This window comes from Phalacrocorax aristotelis, chromosome 2 (genome assembly GCF_949628215.1).
Source record: "Phalacrocorax aristotelis chromosome 2, bGulAri2.1, whole genome shotgun sequence".
Taxonomy (NCBI): Eukaryota; Metazoa; Chordata; class Aves; order Suliformes; family Phalacrocoracidae; genus Phalacrocorax; species Phalacrocorax aristotelis.
Window position 1 is genome coordinate 82,214,761 of NC_134277.1, and position 21,972 is coordinate 82,236,732.

The window sequence follows — 21,972 nt, forward strand, 5'->3', positions numbered from 1 at the left end:
TGCTTCCTCCCATTACATTTTTTTTTATTTCATGACAAAGTTTATGAAAAAGTAATGTCATAAAGTCACAAGAAAATAGCTGCCTAAATGTGCATCCAGTCAGGTACCATATCTCTGACAAGCTTTTCCAAAAGGCACCATCAACAGGCTTCTTCAAAATATTTTGGAAGCTGAAATTGTGAACTCACTGACAGTTTGGTCTTCTAGACTCACGTTGGTGACTCTTTTCCCTCTTGCCTCCTTTCTAATCTTAGCATTGAGATATCAGGTCATTAAGGGAAAATAATACTAACGATGATAAAGATAAATGTGACACTAGGTGTTTACTAGAGTGAAACTTCAACAACAACAAAAAAGAGGCACCTGTGTGTGAAAGCATTATGTGTAATGATCAATATCTAATTATAACATAACTGTGGTTTTCAAATTAATCTAGATAGTTTTAACCTAAAATACAATCAAAGAAGTAGATGTGGAGATGTCTTTAACATGTCCCAGTATAGCCATTACTTTAGTATTACTTTTCCTGTAAAATGGGACTGGCTTTGTGCCCCAGTTACACGATAAACATATGGTTGTGATATTGTAGCAGCAAATGTTAAATTGCAACCAGAGGTAGTATTTTAATCTATTTGCTTTTGCATTTTCAAACTATTTCCTCCACATCTGTGATCATTATGTGTTTAACCCAATTTGTAGCATTATCTACACTTTACATGCTATTATTTCAAAAGCAGTGAACTCTGACCTGGTGACAATATAGTGAATTTGTGTTAAAGTGAGAAACATATAATACAGGCTGCTGTCTCTATTCCCTTAATTAGACTGTAAGTACTGTGTTATTGATAACCTGTGACAGGAGATGCCAAATGAATTTCTACATTTTTGTGCCCCCCAATCCAGCATATTCATTAGAAGTCCTTAGGGAATTTTGAACTCCATTTCCGTAGAGTTTTTAATTCATTTCTCTAGATTTAGCACAATTACAAGAGAGGTTAGGCACTTTATGTTCTGCATAGGTTGGACAGCAAGTAGACATAGCTTCTCCTCTTTACTGCAATACGAAGACGTAGAAATAGAAGACAACATTCACTGAAAAGCAGGTCAATCATTACACATCTAAACAAGCAGAATGGAACTTTTCTCTACCCTATGAATGTTCACATGCTTGCATATTTCGCCTCTTGTAGGTTACTTCTCCTGAAGTGGTTTTTATTTGCTATTAAGAGATGCAGAAAAAGGTCTATGCATTATCACCTACTTACCTTTTGCATTTTATACTGAGGGCTAACGTGGAATTTTCCAGTTTCTACACCTTACGGCTCTCACCATATAGTTAGGTGAAAACTGGAAGTAGGGGTTTTTTTGGGGTTGGGTTTTGGTTTGTTGGGGGTTTTTTTGGTTTTTTTTTTGGGGGCAGGGGCGGGGGGAAGCTTGAATTACATCATATGAAAATGAAGGTAATTATTCTCTAGTTTTATACACCCATACATATTTGTATTCTCAATTAAGATCAAAACTTTTCAGGAGGAATAGAATTGCATTGGTTTGACCACACAGTCACACTAGGAATAGTAACATCACATACATTAAAACAACATTTATGTGAAAAAGCACAAGACACTAGCTTCCTAAACATTGGGTTCATTCCAGTGAAGTTGACCTTTTTGCCCTGATACGATGGAGCTGTTTAAGCCCAGCTGGTGCTGTAATCCTTTCAAGCATTCTTTCGCTTCACTGCCTGATTTACTACTTGCAGAAGCAAGAAGCCCAAGAGAGAACCCATTTAAAATAGACTGCAAAAATAAATAAAACAAATGGAGGAATGAACTCAAGCTTGTTTACTGTCAAACCGTCTATGCTTCTGTACATCAATGAGTAATAGACAAAAATGATAATATTACTGCTGTATTTTTATGAGTAAAGGTCCCGTGCTACAGGTAGATGACAGCTCCACGGTGAAAAAGGGCTTAGATAACCAAGAAGTAATTTTCAAAGCATTAGAAAGCACTTGGAACTATTTTCATAATACTTTGATAAAACTTGCTATTTGGGTCAGCCTATTGTCTTCCAAAGGCAAACATTCAGCTTTTCAGAAGTAGCTTCACAAGCCAAGAAGAAAAATCACAGTTGGCATGGGTAGCTTAGCCGCGTCCAGGGATGGTGCTGTGCACTGCCAGAGGCAAGAAAGCCCCTCTTCCTTGCTTATCTCCAGTATTGCTTCTTAATATAGTTAACCATTCCTTGTATACTGTAAAACTGTTGAATTCAGCAGGATATTGAACTCTTGTCTCTTGGAAGGATTAACTTCTTGATATTCATTTGGCTATCATTACAGAAATTAGATTACTACATTATTTTTTTCTGAATTACTGCTACTGTTCTTTTTTCCATAAGATTCTGTGAACTTGGACTTGTATAAAGCTGTTAACTCTGGTGCAGCTGGAACAAAACCCTGAAATAAATGCTAGATGCTGCTTGGTAGTTTTGTTGCAACAAACAGAAATTTTCTTATCATGCAATCAAATATTCAGTGTTGGAAGTATTTACTGCATGTCTGCCACTATTCCAGTTTTTAAGTAGAGGCAGTGGCACTAAAATATGGATCTGTACAACAGTCTGGAGATTACCTTCCTCCACTTTGTAACATATATGATTTTTCTGTTCTTGAGACAGAGAGATCCCTGAGCAAGAGCAAACACTCTCCCTTGAGAGTATTGTTCTGAAACCTGTTAGAGGGGTGTGAACATTGACATGGAGAAAAGCAAATTACTGGAGAGATGGACTCTGCATACATTCTGCATTCTTACTGAAAAAGCAGCCTGCAAGACTTCCACTGATTGCCCTTTGATGGAGGTGTTAAAATAATACGGCAGTGTTATGTGGTGAAGCAACAATATTTTTGCTTGTAGGTATTATGTCTGTTAACTGGCTTCTGGTGCTGGACAAACTTGCTATCTGAGAGCTTGAGGAACCTGAAAACATACATACAGGACTTAATAGAGTTTGCTGTTAGAGTATTTGTAAACTTCCAGAGTGTTTACCTTTATAAGAAAATAGCCTAATTTGGAAACTCGCACTACTTTCCTGTATTTTAATAGATTTTGACAAAGCACTTAAAAGTGACTGGAAATGTTCAGATTGTCGTAATTTTTTTACTGCCAAACCTCTGATTGTGCCACCAGTGTATCAGTAACGTAGTTTATTAACACAGGCATAAAATTACTGCGGTACTGCCTCAAGGGAAGTTTGCTTGAGGAGAAAGCATAGTCACAGTCAGGCAGCATTCAGTTTAAGCTAAAAAGTGCAGGAAAAGGCAATGTCATTACATGAACAGTTAGCCTGTAAGTCTAACTGTGGGGCTGTGCCCCACAACAGAACACACGGGACACCTGAACTGCTTTTGCACAGAGCTATTCTTGCCCTGTACACCTCAGTGCTTTAAGCAGCACTTGATACTTAAGTCAAATACCGTGCAAAATCATGTTAATTCAGGCCAACAAGGCCCCTCAAAATCCAAGCGCAGTGCAAAGACAACCAAATTAGGGCAAGAAAATGCAGTCAACACATTGTCTGAGTTTTCCCATTGTCCATTGTAGGCTAACCCTCATGACATCAAATAAGGGACTGTTGAATTGTTTATATACTGCAGAAGTCAAATTAGAAAGTTAGGCTGATACCAAACTTAAGCAACCTACTGGACTAAATGATAGGAATAGAGGAGACATATTGAACTTTCATTTCTTTGATGGTAGCTGAGACCCACAGCTATCCTTTATAAACCAGTGCCACACTTGGCCTGCAGCTTGAAGGAATATAGTCTTAGAAAAAGGATTAGTCTGTTTGTTTGATAAAGCAGAGAAGAAAAGGAAAATCAGCGACTCATATTCTAATAATGGTTTGCTGGGTTATTCCTGTTCATTGGAAAGTCTTGGTTAGAAAATACGAAAGTTAAAATCTATACCTAACTGTGAAGTTTTAGGTATAGATGACTTGTCCGAGACCTTTCACAGTGTGCAGTCCATTATGAGTATAGATTTTATTTTACCCAAGTCTTCACTTTGACTGTGACACTATTCTTACTCTCTGTCTAACTTATTTGGCCAATTAAGCATGTTGATTTGCTGAGTTACTGCCTTAATAAAATTGATTAAACAGCCTTAATGAAATATACACCTGGAAATATTTAATTTATCTGACACTGCTTATAAGTAATTAGGGCTAAATCAACAGAGTTAGCTAAAAATATCTAGTAATAAAGAGCAGGCACTGGGATTTATCTTCAGGTTTGCAGCAATGAACCAGGCAAAGTGACCACCAAAATAATGTTGTTGATTTCATCAAAGTGCCAGGAGAGCAGATGATGAAAAACTGCAGGTACGTAAAACTGTTGCTATGGTGTTCAATTCTTGCACCACTGTGTCTGGATTTAGTGCCTTAGACTGAATTACAAAATCATATATTCCAAATGCTGCTTATCATTTCAACAGAGCCTAGTAATAAATGACAGGAAATACATTACCCATCCAAGATGTGTAAGAGTATATGAGCAAAGATTGAATTCAGGCTTTCTAAAATGCTCACTAGTTTTTTTAAACTGCCATTTGTCTCTCCTAACATATATATCCAATTTATAATTCCAAGGCATGAGGTGGTGTTTGAAGACGAAATTCGGTAGCTGTGAGCAGTTAGAGATAGTGAGAACATGAAGAAGGAAGGATAAGTAATACATTTGTATATCTAATCGAAATTCATGCTTTAAAGAAGAGGGGGGGGAAAAGAAAGCAATCAAAAATTTAAAGTTCAGATATCTACAATATTGCAGGCTTAGTATGGCACAGCCATGTTTGCAGTGTGATACCACAGAAAACATTGCTAACTGAAGAAATTGTCAAATGGACTTCTGAAGATAAAAGTCGCAAGAGCAGCCAATTTTGAGACGGTGAAATGAGACGAGCAGACCTTTCTGAAAGGAAAGCAAGAATGATGGCAGCAACACCTTTCCTTGACCTTTCCTCCTTCTTTGCTATGCTGTTTTTTAATTTCCTCAGTATTGACCCAGACATTTTACAGCTGGTCTTCCCTAACTTTCCCCTTTCCTGGAATCTTACATCTTCTGGGTTCCTGACCCTCCCTCCTCAGTATAACTTTCATCTCTTCCACCTTTGACTTTGCTCATGTCCTTTTCCTTCTCTCTGGTTCTTTTCCCTCAATATTCTCTGGCCTTTTTCTCACAAAACAAGTCTTGAACCTTTCCTTATTTTGAAACTAATCAAAATCCAGTGAAAGTGTCATTATCTTATGCTTTAACAACAGCTTCATCCTGCAGAGTGGCCTTCACAAAAGCCATCTTGCCCCATCCTTTTAGCTTGAGAGTACTTTTGCAGAGCTGATGTTTATATGCTCTCGTCTAGGTTAGCTCGCTTTTTCCTCTCGATCCCCTCCTCAGTGATTCCCCAGTTTCTCTTGCATCAAGCCTACATGGCGTACCTTTACATCAGCTCTCCTGGACAGAGTTTCGTGCATTAGTGACTCCCTACTCCAATACTCATTGGGACACAGAAACTTCCTGTGTGGACGTCAGATGTGAAAACACTGAAGGGAAAGCAGGAAAAGTCTTTTTTTCCTTCTATGCATACATGGTTCTCCCATCAAAACTCAGACATATTTATAATAAGTTTGGAACTATGTAAAATGCAGGTTCATGACCCCAGTCCTGTTTTGGACAGTGTGGAAATGTTACCTGAATCTTTGAGTAAAACAAGAATAATTTCATTTCTTCTGTCATGCACTTTTAATTTGCTCTCTCTTCTGCAGAGTGGTTATTATCAACACAGCAGATGAAGTTTCATGCTAGCTAGTAGAAATATAGATTTTTACTAATGTGTTTTGAAAATACAAAACTTTAAAAATTGAATCACAGATAATGAAAATCTACTGAGATTTGACATGACGCTGTAATTTGAAGACAAACTGACTTAGCAGTTTAGATTAAACATATTAGATTTTGTCTGGCAAGTTATGCTCATGGCTAGGGACTTCTAAAGCAAAATAATATGATATAATAACTCAAGTGTAGTACTATGGTAATCTCAACAAAAGCTTGTGTGAAGGTTTTGTAGAACTATGATTTTTGCATTTAATTGTAAAAAAAATAAATAATCTTAATTAACTCTGCCCTAACTATCTGTACAGATCAGAGAAACTCCTCATTCTTTGCTCAAAAATCTAAAACTTGAGAGACGTATCAGTGCCTTTACATCAGTGAATGAAACATCTGTTTCATTGTAAAGTACTGAACTGTTAGTGTAATAAAGGAACAACAGGGCAATAAAATTAAAAAAATAAAAGAGGAAAGAGAATAAGAAATGTGAAAAAAGGTGAAACATTGTTAGTTACAGTGAGTAGGAGATAAGTAAATATTCTCATATATCAGGGCATACTCAACATTTTACTGAGGACAGTTAGAAGGGCCATAGAATTTGGTCTAATTATACACAGAAGTATAGATTGATTACCATTTTCATGGCAATTTTGGCAATTTAATAAAGACATGTTAAGGCCATTGCACTAAGCAGAATAGTGACAGGGTGCTTTCAAAAACACCTGGAGAGCTGTTTAATTTGCAGAGTATATGGAAGTTCCAGTTTGCTGACACAAACACTAAGGCTTCCCAGTTTTACATGGGATTTTTCACCTGGTGCAATATCAAGTAATATCTCGGCAAAAGAGAATTCATTTTTATTATTTATCTTTGTAATCTCAGCAGCCTGTGAGTGCTGGCAGTGCCTCAGTTTACACACTGAGAAGGTGTGAGGACTCCCTGGAGAGCAGCTTTTACATGCAATACACTGACATTTGCACTTTCTCCTGTAGGTTCAGGTTTCAGGTGAGGAACAGCAAGCACAGCATTGTTCCATGTAATTGTAGCGATGTGTGATGTCCAGCACTGATGCTGGAGTAAGGATCTGAGGAAGGTCTTTACAGAGGTGAACATGAAGCATCAGGGAAGGGACTCTGCCAGTTCAGAAATGAGTTGTAATTATGATCTGGGAGGCTGCAGCTTCGCAGTGCTGCAGGTACCTGCCTAACAAATTAAGTATTTACAGGTCCGTGAAAAGTGGTACAGGAATCAACTCTGAGGCAAGTATTGATGCTATTTATTCAAATTAGATATGGCTGTTGTGTGTGAAGTCAGAAGTTGCTTGAAAAATGATAGTTACTCTATTGTTTGCTTATGAACTCATAAGCTCAACTCAAGGGGACAGTCAACTTATTTTCTTGATATTTATTCAAGGCAAGTGTTGGTGCAACAGCAGTGCATCTTTGCCATATATGTGGTGCCATGCATCTGAAGTGATCTAAGGTGTAGTGGTGGAACAAGATATGATGTTATACTTTTCATTATTTTATAACCTACTCTCCAGTGCTCTGACCTATAGACACAAAATGTGTAATTAAAGCACCTCACAGAATAAATTTTAGTTGCAAAGTTTGCACTGGCAGGGTTGACAGGTTTTGGTACAGTAGGACTGAAGCTACCTACACAACTATTTAGATGTCAGTTACTAATGCCATCCATGTTATCACGGCAGATTTTCCCTGCAAAATGCCTGTAGGCGAGACTTTTCCTTAGTAGAAACCAAGGAAGTTAATCTGTCTTTTGCTCCTGTCAGAGCCCTGTGTGGGTTCTCCCTCTCCTGGTACTGGGATGCTTGGGCTCAGGGCCATATTGCAGCTGTCTGGCCTTGAGACACCTCAGCAGGGACCTGCCCCTACGCTCAGGAGCCACCTCGGAGCCCTGGCCATCAGCCCCTCCCCTGCCCCAGCCATGGGCATCACTGCCTCGATCCACTGCCCCGGCCACCCTTTCTGCTGTGCTAAGAGAATTTGTGGTAATGTTAAGAAAATCTGAAGTGCTGTATTGTTATAGAATACAGTGCTGTGCTGAGTTTGTCAACCCCAAAACTAAGTGGGAAGAGATTGCCTACTGAAGGCATAGATGTGATCTGTAGCTCAGTAAATCCATTGATTTTTGAAAGCTGGGAGAGTATATTGAGAAAAAATCATTTCAGTGTTAGACCTGTTGTTATGCCTTTCTCTAAGCATCCTGTTTTTAAACTGTTACATATATAGTGGGATGGATCTTTCAGTTTGACCCAGTATTGGCATGTTTGTGGTTACAGTAGTACAGGTGGGAGTCCTGGTACACTGCTGCTGATCCTGTGGGAGTGCAGAGGTCACCTACCAGCATGAAGATGAGTTTCTAAATTCAGCCCTCCAAATGCTATGTGCTTCTTTGGCCTACCCTGATGATATTCTAAGCATGGCCATTCCGTGCTTCTCCTTTAGTTGCCCAATGTCTGACCTGGTAGACCATGCCTCAGACTTCGCTTACTTTGATAATGACTCCCCTCCCTATAAATGGCCATCTACTGGCAGTGCAACAGAAATATAAAATGCTGAAAAATAAATACATAGACTTCTTGCCTGAAATAATAAACAGTGAATAATGACTAATGTTTTTAAACTTGTACTGGCTGAGTATTTCTTTATTTCATGTTTAAAGTATGGATTCAATGAGGTAAGAATTTCAGATGTAACAGAGTGACCCCACAAAATGACTTGTTGGCAAAATTTCTTATGACATCAATATGTGTAAAACTTTCCTATAGGTAAATGATTTATCAGAAAATTCTGAGACCAAAAAACAGCCGCATTCTAAGGCAAATTTGCATCCTTTTTTGTAAGAAGACTTTTTGTAATACACTGACTGATTGGTATTCTATTCCTTGTTATTCAAGGAATAGAAAGGTTTTGCATGCTAAAGGGATTGTTTTTGAAACTTTTTTCTGCCTAAGAACATCCCTGTTACACAATAAATTTCTTGTCTCCCTTATGCTTGTTTCATTTCACTGGTAGCAAAGGTGGAAAAAGTATGAAAGTAGATTGTGATCTAAGGCATAGAACTACACTAACAAAACACAGGGTTTCCAAAAGCAGGAGTTTTGTTCACATCAGGCATGGGATATAATTCATATTTCTGATGCAGTTTTACTCATAGTAACAATGCTAGAGGCTTCATTCATTAAGGTAGTTTTTAATTCTGTTCCAATGATGTTGTTGTTGGGGTTTTTTTTTGGCCAAGTTGGCAATGTCTAAAAAGCCATAGATTTATAAGACAGTTTCATATTGTCACACTATCTGACCTCAGTCAGTTCTAGCAGTGTTTTCTGGTCTGTAATTTGGTTCTGTTCTTCCACACCTTTCTCTCAGGGTTCTCTTTAAGTCATATGTCTCTCCTCCTTTAGCTTTAGTTTCTAAAGCTAAAAACCCAACCACTTCTACTCAGAATTCTGGAACATTTTATTATATCCTTTCAATGGGACATCTGTGCTAGTCAAATGTTGGGCTACTACCATAGATTTTAAATGCTTCTCCCAAAATCATACTCTCTGTCATACATACAAGTGTAACTAGAATCTGAGGCCATTCTTTATTCTGTATTAACTCATGTTGAAATAACGTATTTTAAGAGTTCTTTGGCAAAGAGCCTAAGTTTGGTATCGTACAAGCAGGCTGTTGAAGGAGGGGTTACATGAAAGAGAGTTGCATACTAAACAACAGCTTCCACTATGTGGAAGGTGAGAAATTACTGTCTAGAAAAGCTGGATGAAGCAAGGGGATTATAAAAAGTTACGTTCTACTCAAATAAGCTTTTCAACCATCCTCACTACAAAGTAATGTGCCTTAGGGAAAAAAAAAAAAGGGAAAAAAAAGAAAGAAATCTGAATTCTCTTAGTCTGGACAAACATGCTGTTTCAAAGCATGGAGGCATAAGACTAAGACTTCTTTTTCAAAAAATGTGTGAAGCTGGGCTAAGAGCCACGTTAAAACTGGAAGTAAATTTGTAGTGGTGACACGCTTTAGGTGACACACGCCCCTGCGTCTTATTTTCAGGACCAATTTCAGCATATTCTAATGGGCCTGTGTCAAATGACAATGAATGAGATTTAGACTTCTTCCTCATTAAACACTCAAAGAGGACTGCCAGGAACCCATTAAGCAATCTACTTGGTTAGTGCTGTGGCTATGTCTGCATGTAGTACAGTTTACTTCAACTTGTTAGGTTTCTCCTGTGCACCTCAAGCATTCTGTGGACAGACACAGACAATAGGTCAATGTGAGCACTAAATAAAAAGAAAGGACAAAGATTTGTCCAAAGCATAAAGCATTGTCTTTGCAAGTGCTGAGAAAACCTGCGTATTCGGGATGTAATTCCAAATGCTTTTCATTCAGTTTGTGGTATGCACGCTGCTTTCCTCAGCGGTTTTGAAGCAAAGCCAAAGTATTTGTCTTGAGGTAACCTAGGATCTGACTTCTTCTTCAACATATACACATATTAATTATGCCATTTGTTTCCGGAAAATCAGAATTAGAGTGCATAAACTGTGGTTAGTAACACTGTTAGCCCTGCAAAGTTTTTAGTAATGCTCATCTGTCTCAGTTCTTTTCAATGGCAGTACTCTGGAGTGGACTCTACCATGATGAGCATTGGTCCATTTATAGATAACTAAAATTCTGCAGGAAATGTTTTATTCCTACCCCCAAAATGCAATAGTTGAAACCAAAGCTCCTAAATAGCATCTGTTTTATCTCTGGAGTCAACATTTTTTTAATTTTTAAGGATGTTGAACAGACCAAAACAAGCAGTTGAACAGTTTCAAATTTAAAGACTTGAGTTTTTTTTAAAAATGCATTTCATTTTTCTGTTTGCTGCAATAACCTTTTTAAGACAATCAGAAGAAACTCTGATTTATGAAAAAGAAAATGCCCAACTGATTCACCCCAAAGTTATAAGACAAAAATTATCTTTGAATTTTTGGCTTTTGCTTTGATTCAGGGAAATATTTTCTTATCACGGGCATATTAAATCCACTGGAAAACTTTAATGGTCCTACGGCTGTCTCCCATTGCTATTCTAGCAGTAAATTATGACAGGGTGAGATAAAAACCTAAGTTCCCTGCTTGAGCAAGTGGTTGAACAAGATGACCTCGAGAGGTCCATTCCAACCTCAACCATTCTGTGATCCTGTGAAGTTTTAACAAATGGTTTATTGCTTTATATCTGGTACTGTGTACTAATTGTCATTATAATTAATCCCATTGTCTAAAGATTAGATGTTACTAGCTGTGTGGATAGGAAATCACATTTGTTCTTGTAATTTCACAGGACAGACATCCAGCTTCTCCTAATGTGCATCTACATTTCTTACTTATTTCCTTTTTTTTTCTTACTTGGTCTATAGTCTAAGCTATGAGATTGCAGCTGATCAATCAACTTTTATTACTATCTGCTCATCAGGAAACATTTGGTAGATTTTTTTTTTTTGAGAGGTAAGTCAGATGCTTCACTTTTCTTTCATGGTTGTGAGTGGTAGTGATGAACTGCATCGGTTCATTAGGAAAGTGGGAGAATGATAAGGAATATGGAATCTTCCACCAGTGTGGAAGACATCATATTTTTAGCACCTTAGTGTGTGCTGGGTAAAACTTACTTCTGATCCATATTTGAACCAGTGCCTGTTACTTGAATCGTGTTTTACAGAGAGCTATAACCACGGCAAACCCCTCAGTATCCGGATTAGAGCAGGTTTAGTATTAATTAGACCTTCAGAGGTGTCTGGAATCTAAACAGAGTTTTAAATGGCGTGCAGAGATATCGTTGATCATTCTGCAGAGATTGCATTCAGTTCCACCACAACAGAGTGATATTCATACTCCAGCAGGCTTGCTGTATATACATGCATATATATGTGAATATCTCAGATAGTAAGGATCTACAGGGTCACCTCATAGTTACTGTCTGTTCTCTTGCTCTAAGTAATGCAAACCTTTTTGTTGTGCATTATGTGCTTGTATTGCTACTTACCTATGCTATTGTGCATCTTTGCTTGCTTGTTTGTTTTTTAATTTCCCCTACAGGCATTTTATTTTGCCTCTAGGTGTTTCCTGGCCAAGTCCATTTTACCACACCGTTGGCACATCTGATCTCTAGAGTGGACTATCCAGCTACATCTTTTACATCCTTAAGCACTTGACATTTGTGTTTAGAAGTGTCAATCATTTTGTACATTTTTATGGGTGGATTCAGCAGCTGAGATTCCTCAGCTACCCCCCACTTTTACTTACACACACAAAAAAAAGAATGTAGAAATAAGAACCATTTCCACTATCTCATTTGATAGTTCACAAGGATCTTCTTGTAAAACACACATGATATTTGCAGTGTTCAGTGAGACTCTTTAGGACAACCATAAGTTGTGAACACACTTTTCTTTTGTCTTAGGTCTTATTAGAGTCAAGCAGAAGTTGGGCACCAGGGATGGGGCTGCCCACAGATTTTCACTGAAACCAGCGAATGACAATTTTTGAAGTTTTCCTTTTCTGAGGACACATTTTTCTCATAGAAAAGGCAAAATTATCCTTTTCTTCATAAACAAATGAAAAAACTTTAGAGTAACAAAATTCCTCTCTTCATTCACTTTACCCATGGGAGTCATCCCATAATCCTCAGTTTAGCTTACTACGGTGGGTTGTTTGCACTAAACAGAAAGCTGAAACACAGGTCATCTGATGCAAGGTCCTTAAGCAAAAAAGCTTTTGTAAGAGGATATTTGTACTAAAAACGGTCCTTAAGCAAAAATTATACAGATAATTTTCAGATGCAGTTTAAGAGATCCTATGCTTGTCCACTGACATAATGCATCCTCATGTTTCTTAACATAAGCACTGTTGTACTATATACAAAGTTCATCTAGTCCATTAAGCTGTTTCAGGTGATGCTTATTAGCAGACTGTGAAAAATACTTCTGTGTTGTTCTGTCCTAGCCTTCAGCAATCTGCAGCTCAAGGTCAAGTTGAACCAGAGGCAGTATTTGAATTTAATAATCTTTGTCAGATTATTTCTTTAAGGGCCTTTCTAATCCTTCTTATTATGAAAAATATTTCCGTGTTCTTATATCTTTGTTATGTCCTTCTTTTTCTATTTAGTTCTTTAGGAAGTAATGATTTAAAAAACAAGCAGCCCCTCTGGAATGTATAATTTTGAGGACATTTAACTGTGCTGTCATTTTTTTAAAATGTAACTTCTATGTTCTTTTTTACCTTTTTCCCCTGTTCTTTCCTCCACAAAATTATAAGTAGCAGAAAGGCTGTTATGTTTGCTGAGTCCTAGCAAAAACCATTCATGTAAATTAAGCTTGATTAACAGTAATCAAACAGCATATGAACAATGATAGCAGTGAAACTATGTTTGCCCAATTAAGATCAGAGGATCACACCTTCAGGAAAAATGGCCCAATAGTGAGTAACTTGAAACTTATTCTACAGTTTCCAAGTGCCTAGCTGAATTGGTAACTACATGTGCTAGAATGACATCTGTCCTGGAAAACAAAAGCCAAATCAATGTATTGTAATATACAATATATGCATTCATTATGGATTTAGCTAATCCATCACCCTCTCTGCTTCCATTTCTATCCTTTTTCTAGGTCTCAAAAATTTTTACATGCTTGGGTTTGATTTCTGCCTGAAGTTATAGTTCAGAGTTCAGCTTTCACTGCAGGTGAAACTGGTAATCTGTTTACTTTTCAACAAGAGATTATCAAACATAGGTGCTGTGATGGTTTAACCCCAGCCAGCAACGAAGCAACACATGACCACCCACTCACTCCCACCCCACTGGGTTGGGAGGGAGAATCAGAAGAGCAAAAGTGAGAAAATTCGTGGGTTGAGATAAAGACAGTTTAATAGTTAAAGCAAAATCCGCGTGCACAAGCAAAGCAAAACAAGGAATGCATTCACTACTTCCCATGGGCAGGCAGGTGCTCAGCCATCTCCAGGAAAGCAGGGCTCCATCACGCATAACAGTTACTTGGGAAGACAAATGCTGTCACTCCAAATGTTCCCATCTTCCTTCTTCTTCCCCTGGCTTTATATGCTGAGCATGACATCATACGGTGTGGAATATCCCTTTGGCCAGTTTGGGTCAGCTGTCCCAGCTGTGTCCCCTCCCAGCTTCTTGTGCAGCACAAATCCAAAACATAGCCCCATTGTAGCTACTATGAAGAAAATTAACTCTATCCCAGCCAAAATCAGCACAGGTGCCTTTATGTATTAGGTGCAGGTAACAGGTAACCAAGAAACACAGCAATTTTTGCAGTAGTTCACACAGACAGGTGCACACAATGGGCCAGCAACTGCACAGAGCAGCACGTAAGTGCTCAGCAAAGTGCCATGGTACAAGGTCCCCAGCAGGGATTTAAATAACTTTCCCTGTAACATCAAAGGCCTCGAACAACAGTAAGTTCCTGAGAAAGGATGCTGCTCTGCAGTTCTTGGGCTGCAGGTGTTGCTGGCATCTCTCTCTGAGGCTAAGGCAGCAGATGATCTCCTAGCCTGCAGTAGATGTACAGGTTGAAGATATGTGTCACCAGCTGAAGGAGATATGGGTGGTCGTTAGCAGACTGTGCAGCATCAGACATGATAAGAGCTTCACTGGATTTTCTCTTAAGATCCTGCAGAAGAGGTCAAAGTCCCAGTTGAAGGAGCAGGCAGAGTCTATGCATGCCAGTTTGGGAAACAAAAATTCCTGTGGTTGCAAAAGGCTGGAAGCTTGTAGTTCCTGGTGCCAGGAGGAAGGCTTCTGCTCCACCTGAAGATCTGCAGGTGCACAAGAGGTTCAGTGCTCTTCCAGGAAATGAGCTGCTGGGAGCTCTGTCCATTGAATCATCTGAGCTAGCTGAGCCTGAGTCATTCACGAGCATCAGGAGGAAGCGGTGGGTGATTGCAGAGGAAGAACTTCTGCTGCAGAGAGCAGAAACTGCCATCTGTCAATCTAACTGTCTCCTGGAGACGTTTCCTGCTTGCTTGGGGTTGTGACATGGGATGTTGTTGAAAGGCAGCCAAGGCAATGTTAGCAGATGTCTGTTACAGACTGATGAGGAAGTATGCAGGGCCTTCTTCAGACAAGACAACTAGTAGAAGCGTCATGTTCCTAGGCCCTGGTCCTCATGGGGACGTCAGCCGCCCTGACATCTGCTGTAGGGGCAACACTGCAGAGCACAAGCTGCCTGGGAGGTTTCTGGAGTGCATTGATGACAAGGTGATTAGGTTGCTGCTGAGGGAAATGTAGTGCTGTGCCTAATACACAAAGCAATCTTGAAAGTGTATACCTACTTTCTGCATTTGAGCCAAGCTTTGAAGAAATTGTATCTTCTCCAGTAATACATGTTTTTTAAAAATGTACTAAAATCATCCTAGGAAATCTGGCTAAAATAGCAGTGCAGGAACTCTTCTTGCTTAACCTAATATACCAGGGATAAGGATTTGTTAACATTATCCATTTTCTCTTCCATTTAATTGTTCTGATGGAGATGGTTGTTGTAGTATATGAATATTTTCAGTCTTTCAGTACCACAGACTTGATACCTACATGCCTAAACCACTATCCATCCTTTGACATACTTTGGTTTTTATGTGCTTTTATCGTAAGACAAATAACCTTTATAAATCTTGGACCAGATATAACTAATAACTTTTAAATTCTCTCTCAAACATTTCTGTTTATTTCCTGCACATTTCTAATTGAAAATATGACACAAATGAGATGGGTTTATGGTGTGTCCTGCATGGATATATATTCTAGCAAGAAAGTTCAGTAGGGAAGCAAACTGGACAGATTGACAGGGAACCAAAATGGCTGTTGTATGTATATTAACATACAATTTTTGATTGTCACAATTATTACACTTTTCTGATTATGAAACTGTCGTCTTCAAAATGCGTGAAAAACACATGCCAAAAAGGGAGACAAATGCAGAATGCTTCTCTTGCTAAAGAGTACTTTCCATAATTGAGAAAAGGAAAAAATTAAAATTAAATTTAAATTATCTAATGTTTTTATGTGTTGGCACTAATTGTTTTGAACTGGGAATGATTTAGTGAGGCTAGGTTACAAGATCACCATGACAACTAACTTTTCCATGACAGTCTGAAGCTATTTATGTAGATATCTATTTTTTTTTTTTTAGCATGCCAGAAAATGACAGTTAAAATACTGCAGTACAGAAACAAAGAAGAATATATTTGAGGAATACAGTGTATAAAATGTCATTTTGTAGAATACAGTGATCATTAGCGGAATCTATGTCTGTCCTAGAAAGCAGACTGTGGTCTGATGCTTAGTCAACTGTGTCCAATTTTCCAACTACTTGCACTCCTAAATATCATTTTATATTGTAAAATGAAAGATAAATATGTGAAAAAAAAGAAATTTGAATTTTAAAATTATAATTTAAGGCACAGCAGTGTCAGGTTTATAGTTTTCAGTCCATAATCATTATCTTCTGATCACCAAACTCATATTTCCATGTATGTCAAATTTTTACCTCATTTTCTTTTGCTGGCACTTCAAAAAAAAAAAAAAAGATGATTGATGATAAAGACATGGCAATAAAAAAAACACTGGGAAACTCCATAATGTGCTAAGTTATGCTATTTTATTTTCCCCTGCGTTAACACAATGGAAGTTAGTCTTCACAGATAAATTCTGTTCTAAGGTATTTAGGTCAATGGAAATATTGTGCATGAATCTAATGATAAATCTTGTCCCCTCACAAATACTTGGGATCTCCTGCTTTGAAAAGAGTAAAGCAGCTGTATTACTCCAGAGGAAAGACTGTTTTATTTTGCTTACTGTAATAAAAATCGTTCTTTCCCAAATGCTAGATTTAAAGATTGTAAATTAAAAAGAACCAAAATGCCAAACTCCTACATTCTTTATATAAATGTTAGTGTTCCTGAACTTAAGGTTTTTCTGATTTCTATTTTTTTCTTCTAGGCAATGCTAGAAACTTTTTTGCTTTCTTAACCTTGACGCAGACTGAGTACTCCTTCAACTATTGCTTGAAATAAAAGGCACTTAACTTTTATAACAAATGTGGCAGGATATATGGGATAACAGCTCCTCATATGATGGAACATGATCCAGTTTGACCTACCACAGCTGTCATGTTAGTGCAAATTGAAAGAAATACCACATTGGGGTTAAAAGCAGCTACAAGCAGATAATTGCCCATGAAATGCGTGCACTTCCTATCTCCAGTGGATTGATGAGGAAAAATAATCCCTTGAGTCTGCCAGAACACCTCTATGATTAGACTGATGGGATAAAAAAGGCTTTATGGACAAGAGGCCTATTCCAATATTTAGCTCCAGTTGAAAGCAATTGTTTTCAAATGAATGAACTGATTATGTTAGGGGCCTCTACCAATTTTATTCTCTGCAGTCAAGAATTAACTTTCATGGCCATCACTTCACTTTCAAAACATATCATCCTTGATATCAAGGTCCTTGGCAGTATTACAGAAACTGTACTTTTCAGAGAGATATTGTTCTTGAAGAATTTATCTGTTGTAATAGTTGTAATAAATATACTTAATAGCTTGCAGCAGTTTTCTTTTCCCTACAGTAATTCTCTTCAGGATTTTTTTTGCTAGTTAAGTACTTCTATGCCAAGTTTGTGAAAACCCTAACAAGAAGTAGTAGTGTTTTAATTTGTGGGAAAAAATAATTACCATTTAACAGCAATAACCATCTGCATATTTTGTTTAGAGCTTGTGTTAATATATTCCAGGGCACTGAAATAAATTCAAATATTCTGCATGCACCTGTGTGCAGAATCATCATGAAGATGAGGGCTTTTTTTTCAAGCTTGGTCATATTGCCTTTGATGTAAACTTTATTTTCTCCATTCTACTTCTTTTTGTTTGGTTGTTTGAGAAGTTGATTAGAACATTTATTAGCACTGTCAGTTTTAAACGATTATTTTATCATTGCAGAAAAATTGCTGGGACCAAGTTGATGAAGGATCTAGTTCTGCTTCTGTTTTTCTAGTTATCATGATAAAGTAAAATGAAATCTGATCTCCAGCTATGACCAGAACCTACTCAATTTGTAATATGCATTGTCTAAGGTAAAAATTAGATTCTGGCATAATTCTTCAAATTACACTAGCAGAAAAATCATGTCTGGAGGTAAACAGAACATTTCAGTCCCTGGGAGAGAGCATCACATTTATTTAAAGAATGTGTGCAAAGGTGCAGATGGAAAAAATGTTAGGCATGGCAAAAAGCTAGGACTATTTATTAGAAGAAATACAGGTTTCCCAGATGACAACCTCATAAAAGTGGAGAAACCAAGGAAGAGTAGGGGCAATTTGTTGCTGGTAAAGAAGTAATCTTTTTCTTCACTCTCTGTAAACTTGCTTCCTCAGAAGATATGCCTTGAAAAGTATGTGACAAGTAAGTAAAGAAACAATTTGCTGGTACTAAAGGAGTGGTTAGAGAGTTAGTGGTTAAAAGGTCCTTCTTTCATCCCCAAATATGGCTGGAACTTGCTGTCCTGCTTGTAACAATTCCTTCAGCATTTGACAAGCCCTTGGGGCTGGGTACAGCTAGCTATAAAAGCAAGGTCTCCCCATACCTTCACTAAGATAAAAGGTCAAAAGGACACACAATGTTGTTGAAGACAACTGGCTGGAGCTACAGCTGCTCTTACAACTCAGAGAGTATGGGGGCACAGGGGTGGAAGAAGGAATATTTGGAGAAAACTTAGGACAGAAAGATTTATAAGATAAGCAAGAGAAGGGGATTTAGAAGTAACACCACCCCCTCCTGAATTTAGACTGACTGGAAGATATCGTAAGTTAATGAAGTCTCTGCTTGCATACCCAGATCTCACTGAAACCTGCTGTAGCCCACTAAAACCCTGTGATTTGCACCCAGCGCTCCCTGCCCTTCTTTACTTCATACCTATTCTGACAGCATTGCAAGGACAAAGACTTATGTTGTAGGCCTGGCAAAATTCAGTTTTGTCTACACTTTCAAAATGTGGTAAGCCAGCTCTGTTTTTTCAGTGGTGTTTTAAGACTATCTAATTAAGAGTGACAGATATCTGGTTACAGTTGATTTGGTCTTACCTAGACCTCTTGTTAAAGCTATATCACTTAAAACTCTCTTTGATCCTCTAGATTTTGAGATATGTACAGCATTTTTCTTGACTCCCTCAACTTTCTATTGCAACCCACACAGACTATGATCAGACATATTGTTTACAAGAATGTGTGTCAAAGAAATGTCAGACTACACTGACATTGGGCTTTTAATACCTTAATTAGCAAGTCAGTTCCGAGCTGTGTACTTTTTATGAAAAAACTCTTCGCTTTTAAGCTAACCTTTAAATGGGGCGCTTATCTATGTTTTAATGACAATGACAACAGTTCACTTGCTTTTTATCCCCCAAAGAAGTAAGCTGTTCCATTACAACTCTATTGCAGTCTTTAGTTTCCCAGATTTTAATCACCTTTACTGAGTTTTAGTGATGACTATGAGGTGAATAATTTATCATACCCTAAACAGAGGAAAAGAAGCAGAGTAAATGATCCTTCACAATTAGATTTACAAGGTGACTTTAAAATCTTAGGGGATTACCCAATATATTAAGAGTAGTCAATTTAAAAATTTAATTAGAGAGGTAGAGCCTAGTTTCATGTGTTATATGTTTACTTTAGGTTAACCCTGAAGGTGGTTTCATTAACATTTGCTCATTTCTATGCATTTGTGTTTTTAAGATTTCCTTCCTCATAATAGGTCTGCTGCTTCACTTTTTAGATAGCAGTAAGGCTAAATACACTCAGATAAAACAAATACAAAGCCATTAGTGAAAGGGCACATTTTTGGAGCAGTCAATTAGGATAGTCTGGTCTATTTAACTTCCAGCCAATTTATTTTCCTTAGTCATTTAATTCATTAGGACAAGGTAGAGAAGTCGAGGACTCTATCAAGACCTTCTGAGATCTTCTTACTTACAAAGAGTATCTTTTTTTTTTAATCTTACCTTTTTTGCTTATATTTTCTGTGTAAATGCTGCTCCCAAAAAAAAACATTTTTAAATTTTTTTTCTTCTTTTGTATTGCCAGTTTAAAATAAATGTACAACATTAAATGACCTTAGATCTTGCACTGTGGTATACAATACATATTTGTATTATATTTGAAAGAAAAGCATTTAAGATTATTCTACCCTGGTCTTGGCTGTTTGGTATTGTTTTTAAAGGTATCGTGTCTCTCTTCAACATTATTAAAAAAAATCCAGTGGTAAATCTTCCCTCACTTCAGTTATTTTTCTTACAAGAAGTTGAAAGCATTATGGTAATTCAATACTGATTTTTGATGGTAAATATTAAGTGGCTTAAAAAGAAGTTGTTTATATAGCAAAGCTGTGCCCTTGCAGATAGAATCATAGAAATATTTATGTTGGAAAAGACCTTTAAGATCATTGAGTCCAACCAGAAACCTAACACTGCCAAGTGCACCGCTAAAACATGTCCCTAAGTACCACGTCTACACATCTTTTAAGTACCTTCAGGGATGGTGACTCAACCACTTCCCTGGGCAGCCTGTTCCTGTCCTTGATAACACTTTCAGTGAAGAAAATTTTCCTAATACCCAGTCTGAATGTCCCCTGGTACAGCTTGAGGCCATTTCCTCTCATCCCATCAGTTCTTCCTTGGGAAAAGAGACTGACGCCCACCTTGCTACAACCTACTTTCAGGAGGATGAGGTCTCTCCTAAGACTCCTACTGGCTAAACAACCTCAATTCCCTCAGCCACTCCTCATAAGGCTTGTGCTCTAGAACAATTGGTTTTACTATTAGAGATTGAGGGCAAAAGGCATTAAGTACCTCAGCCTTTTGCTCATCCTTTGTCACTATGTTCCCTACCCCACATCCAATAATGAATGGAGATTTTCCTTAGCCCTCCTTGTGTTGCTAATGTATTTATAGAAACATTTTTTATTGTCTTTTATAGCAGTAGCCAGATTAAGTTCTAGATGGGCTTTGGCCCTTCTAATTTTCTCACTGCATAACCTCACATCATCTTTATAGTCCTCCTGAGTTGCCTGCCCCTTCTTCCAAAGGTCATAATTTTTTTTTATTTTTTGGTTTTTTCTTCCCCTGAGATCCAGCCAAAGCTCTCTGTTAAGCCAGGCTGGTCGTCTTCTCCGCAAGCTCATCTTTTGGCACATAGGGACAGCCTGCTCCTGCCCCTTTAACATCTCCATCTTGAAGAATGTCCAGCTTTCTTGCACTCCTTTGCCCTTCAGGACTGCCTCCCAAGGGACTCTGTCAACCAGGCCCCTAAACAAGCCAAAGTCTGCCCCCTGGAAGTCCAGTAGCAGTTATGCTGACCCGTCTCCTTAATTCTCTGAGAATCAAAACCACTATCATTTCATTATTACTATCCCCAAGACGGCCTCCAACCATCACGTCATCCACAAGTCGTTCTCTGTTCACAAACAACAGGTCCAGCGGGGCATCTTTCCTATTTGGCTCACTCACCAGCTGTGTCAGGAAGCTGGCAGATGTTCTTGCCAAGCCACTCTCCATCATCTTTGAAAGGTTATGAGGACAGGAGAGGCGCCCGAGGACTGGAGGAAAGCAAGTGTCACTCCAATCTTCAAAAAGGGCTAGAAGGAGGACCCAGGAAACTACAGGCCAGTCAGCCTCACCTCCATCCCTGGAAAGGTGATGGAGCAGTTCATCCTGGAGGTCATCTCCAGACATGCAGAGGAAAGAAATAGTCAACATGGATTCACCAAGGGAACATCATACTTGACCAATCTGATAGCCTTCCCAGCATGACTGGCTGGGTAGATGAAGGGAGAGCAGTAGATGTTGTTTATCTCAACTTCAGCAAGGCTTTAGACACTGTGTCCCATAACATCCTCACAACAAGCTAAGGAAGTGTGGGTTAGATGAGAGGACAGTGAGGTGGATAAAGAACTGGCTGAACGACAGAGCTCAGAGGGTCGTGATCAATGGGACAGAGTCTGGTTGGAGGCCCATAGC